Source organism: Schistocerca serialis, unplaced genomic scaffold, assembly GCF_023864345.2.
Source record: "Schistocerca serialis cubense isolate TAMUIC-IGC-003099 unplaced genomic scaffold, iqSchSeri2.2 HiC_scaffold_1142, whole genome shotgun sequence".
Classification (NCBI taxonomy): domain Eukaryota; kingdom Metazoa; phylum Arthropoda; class Insecta; order Orthoptera; family Acrididae; genus Schistocerca; species Schistocerca serialis.
The window spans coordinates 90001-95000 of NW_026047340.1; the positions used below are offsets into that span (position 1 = coordinate 90001).

Consider the following 5000-nt stretch of genomic DNA (forward strand, 5'->3'; position numbering starts at 1 on the left):
CCTAATTTGTGCCTTAACCTAACCTAATTTGTGCCTTAACCTAACCTAATTTGTGCCTTAACCTAACCTAATTTGTGCCTTAACCTAACCTAATTTGTGCCTTAACCTAACCTAATTTGTGCCGTAACCTAACCTAATTTGTGCCGTAACGTAACCCATGTTGTGCCGTAACGTAACCCATGTTGTGCCGTAACGTAACCCATGTTGTGCCGTAACGTAACCCATGTTGTGCCGTAACGTAACCCATGTTGTGCCTTAACCTAACCCATGTTGTGCCTTAACCTAACCCATGTTGTGCCTTAACCTAACCCATGTTGTGCCTTAACCTAACCCATGTTGTGCCTTAACCTAACCTACGTTGTGCCTTAACCTAACCTACGTTGTGCCTTAACCTAACCTACGTTGTGCCTTAACCTAACCCATGTTGTGCCTTAACCTAACCCATGTTGTGCCTTAACCTAACCCATGTTGTGCCTTAACCTAACCCATGTTGTGCCTTAACCTAACCCATGGTGTGCCTTAACCTAACCCATGGTGTGCCTTAACCTAACCCATGTTGTGCCTTAACCTAACCCATGTTGTGCCTTAACCTAACCCATGTTGTGCCTTAACCTAACCCATGTTGTGCCTTAACCTAACCCATGTTGTGCCTTAACCTAACCCATGTTGTGCCTTAACCTAACCCATGTTGTGCCTTAACCTAACCCATGTTGTGCCTTAACCTAACCCATGTTGTGCCTTAACCTAACCCATGTTGTGCCTTAACCTAACCCATGTTGTGCCTTAACCTAACCCATGTTGTGCCTTAACCTAACCCATGTTGTGCCTTAACCTAACCCATGTTGTGCCTTAACCTAACCCATGTTGTGCCTTAACCTAACCCATGTTGTGCCTTAACCTAACCCATGTTGTGCCTTAACCTAACCCATGTTGTGCCTTAACCTAACCCATGTTGTGCCTTAACCTAACCCATGTTGTGCCTTAACCTAACCCATGTTGTGCCTTAACCTAACCCATGTTGTGCCTTAACCTAACCCATGTTGTGCCTTAACCTAACCCATGTTGTGCCTTAACCTAACCCATGTTGTGCCTTAACCTAACCCATGTTGTGCCTTAACCTAACCCATGTTGTGCCTTAACCTAACCCATGTTGTGCCTTAACCTAACCCATGTTGTGCCTTAACCTAACCCATGTTGTGCCTTAACCTAACCCATGTTGTGCCTTAACCTAACCCATGTTGTGCCTTAACCTAACCCATGTTGTGCCTTAACCTAACCCATGTTGTGCCTTAACCTAACCCATGTTGTGCCTTAACCTAACCCATGTTGTGCCTTAACCTAACCCATGTTGTGCCTTAACCTAACCCATGTTGTGCCTTAACCTAACCCATGTTGTGCCTTAACCTAACCCATGTTGTGCCTTAACCTAACCCATGTTGTGCCTTAACGTAACCCATGTTGTGCCTTAACGTAACCCATGTTGTGCCTTAACCTAACCTATAATGTGCCTTAACCTAACCTAAAGTGCGCCGTAACCTAAACTATATTGCGCCTTAACCTGACGCACGTTGTCGCTGAACCTGCTCTGTAATTGTTATGCAACCCGTTAAAGTAGTGTAGTGTTGCCTAACCGCAACCCTCGCAATATAGTTCGCTACTCGCACTGCCCGGTCCCCTGTGTATCGCGTCATGTTAAACACCTTGCAGGTGTTGCTGACTTTCCACATGCTCCTGCTATACACTGTAGTGTGGATAGCAGCAGGACGTACATGCCCCCCCCCTTCCCCCCTGCCTTCGCAAGCTGGTCGGTGAGAAGTTTGCATGTTCAATGCCCTTCGCATGCCGACGTACTCAGCCTACGTTGTGGTACGGCCTGTCACCTGTCCGCCGATGTACGCAAAACCCACAAACTGTACTGCACATTGCTCCGTATGTACTGAATGATACATCGTGGCCCATGTGACCGTATGACGACAGCGCCTAGCAACGGCGGACCATACAGTCCAAATATTGTGCACGCAGCTACGTGTCGTCTCCCTATAAGAGCTGGATTGCAGTGTGGTACGCCATACAGACGTGTGGGAGGAACGGACGCCCTGGATGGCGATCAGCATGAGCAGTCTGTTGATGTAGTGGAGCGTGTATTCGGACGTAGTCGTCTCTTCTCACACACCGTGATAGCATGTTGCACCGCGTTCCACATCTGCGACATGCTGCAGAGGCGGGCTGACAGTCGTTCGCGCAATGGACACCGCATACGTACGGGGTCTACCTTCCACGTGTTCTCTAGGCGTGCACATGTTGTTGCGTCTATGTGGGCAGACGTAGTGTGTTGTGACACCTGACACAGGCATGCAATACTCGTTGCAAATGGCGATGGACGTGTACGTTTGCTGGTGACGTTACGCAAATGAACAACCGGTAACCCGTTGTGGTGCGGTTGTTCTCGCTAGAGGTGAATCAGTGTTGGCGACGATCGGTCGAGCTATTAACCGGTTGTTTCAGGGATACCCACCATGCCCACGAACGTGAAAGGGGACCCACCATGCCCACGAACGTGAAAGGGGATCTGGGTGTGAGGCGATACGCGGCGGTGGCTGGGTGGGACCGTCCCCGGCCGGTGAGGGGGGGCCGCCCGGCGTGCTGGCAGCGCGGTGCGTGGGCGCACGCGCTACAGCCGGCTGGTGGGGGCGGCCGGTGGCAGGCGCGCCGGCCGACGGACGCGGCAGGCGGCGCAGCTGCGCGCCGGCGCCCCCTGCTCGCGGCGCCTTGCGGCCAAAGTAGGTCCTCGCGGGCCCGGTGCGAAGCGCGGTGGCCATCTGCAGTGTGCTGGTCCGATTGAGGACTTTGTGCGCTGAGGATGCGCCGCCGCCCGGCGCTCGGCGCCGCGACGCCGTCTGCTGCTCGGTCGCCCCAGCGGTTCTCGCAGGTGGTTTGTATCGCAGCTGTGCGGACGTGTTGGCGCGTGCGCTGTGCTGGGAGAGTTCGCTTCGGCACCCAAGTAGGGCTTTTGTCCTTCTGTGGCGCTGGCGTTGGAGCTGCCGGTCACCGTAGGTGGCGCGTGTTGTCTCCCGCCGGCAATGCCACGACAGCACGCTCCCGGGCCTCTGTCGGCAGCGGCAAGCTCAGTTGGGAGCACGGGTGGTCGCACCTAAAGCGTCTACTCGCCTAACTCCGGGCGATTGCGCCTCTCTCGAACCCGACCAAGTACTTAGGACGGCGCTGCGCGCCGCCGGGACCTGAGAGGGTTTCGAGGTGTGTTGTGCAGGGGAGCTCAGCCTCCTCCTGTTTGCAGAATAATTGAGCGGACGCTTGCGTGTTCGCGCGGGCCCCCGGGACACACTCCCGGGCGGCCGGCTGCTCAGCTCTAGTTGACGCAGCTCCCTGGTTGATCCTGCCAGTAGTCATATGCTTGTCTCAAAGATTAAGCCATGCATGTCTCAGTACAAGCCGCATTAAGGTGAAACCGCGAATGGCTCATTAAATCAGTTATGGTTCCTTAGATCGTACCCACGTTACTTGGATAACTGTGGTAATTCTAGAGCTAATACATGCAAACAGAGTCCCGACCAGAGATGGAAGGGACGCTTTTATTAGATCAAAACCAATCGGTCGGCTCGTCCGGTCCGTTTGCCTTGGTGACTCTGAATAACTTTGGGCTGATCGCACGGTCCTCGTACCGGCGACGCATCTTTCAAATGTCTGCCTTATCAACTGTCGATGGTAGGTTCTGCGCCTACCATGGTTGTAACGGGTAACGGGGAATCAGGGTTCGATTCCGGAGAGGGAGCCTGAGAAACGGCTACCACATCCAAGGAAGGCAGCAGGCGCGCAAATTACCCACTCCCGGCACGGGGAGGTAGTGACGAAAAATAACGATACGGGACTCATCCGAGGCCCCGTAATCGGAATGAGTACACTTTAAATCCTTTAACGAGTATCTATTGGAGGGCAAGTCTGGTGCCAGCAGCCGCGGTAATTCCAGCTCCAATAGCGTATATTAAAGTTGTTGCGGTTAAAAAGCTCGTAGTTGGATTTGTGTCCCACGCTGTTGGTTCACCGCCCGTCGGTGTTTAACTGGCATGTATCGTGGGACGTCCTGCCGGTGGGGCGAGCCGAAGGCGTGCGACCGCCTCGTGCGTGCTCGTGCGTCCCGAGGCGGACCCCGTTGAAATCCTACCAGGGTGCTCTTTATTGAGTGTCTCGGTGGGCCGGCACGTTTACTTTGAACAAATTAGAGTGCTTAAAGCAGGCAAGCCCGCCTGAATACTGTGTGCATGGAATAATGGAATAGGACCTCGGTTCTATTTTGTTGGTTTTCGGAACCCGAGGTAATGATTAATAGGGACAGGCGGGGGCATTCGTATTGCGACGTTAGAGGTGAAATTCTTGGATCGTCGCAAGACGAACAGAAGCGAAAGCATTTGCCAAGTATGTTTTCATTAATCAAGAACGAAAGTTAGAGGTTCGAAGGCGATCAGATACCGCCCTAGTTCTAACCATAAACGATGCCAGCCAGCGATCCGCCGCAGTTCCTCCGATGACTCGGCGGGCAGCCTCCGGGAAACCAAAGCTTTTGGGTTCCGGGGGAAGTATGGTTGCAAAGCTGAAACTTAAAGGAATTGACAGAAGGGCACCACCAGGAGTGGAGCCTGCGGCTTAATTTGACTCAACACGGGAAACCTCACCAGGCCCGGACACCGGAAGGATTGACAGATTGATAGCTCTTTCTTGATTCGGTGGGTGGTGGTGCATGGCCGTTCTTAGTTGGTGGAGCGATTTGTCTGGTTAATTCCGATAACGAACGAGACTCTAGCCTGCTAACTAGTCGCGTGACATCCTTCGTGCTGTCAGCGATTACTTTTCTTCTTAGAGGGACAGGCGGCTTCTAGCCGCACGAGATTGAGCAATAACAGGTCTGTGATGCCCTTAGATGTTCTGGGCCGCACGCGCGCTACACTGAAGGAATCAGCGTGTCTTCCTAGGCCGAAAGGTCGGGG

At 53.1% G+C, this 5000-nt stretch overlaps 1 non-coding gene across 1 annotated transcript in view; it reads left to right on the plus strand.

The window, feature by feature from the left end:
- Nucleotides 1–3381: 3381 nt before the first annotated feature.
- The window catches only part of LOC126432510 (small subunit ribosomal RNA), a 1909-nt gene continuing 290 nt past the window's right edge, over nt 3382–5000 (plus strand). Inside the window, exon 1 of the ribosomal RNA XR_007578017.1 lies at nt 3382–5000. This exon is cut by the window's right edge and continues 290 nt beyond it. This is a non-coding gene — a ribosomal RNA (small subunit ribosomal RNA).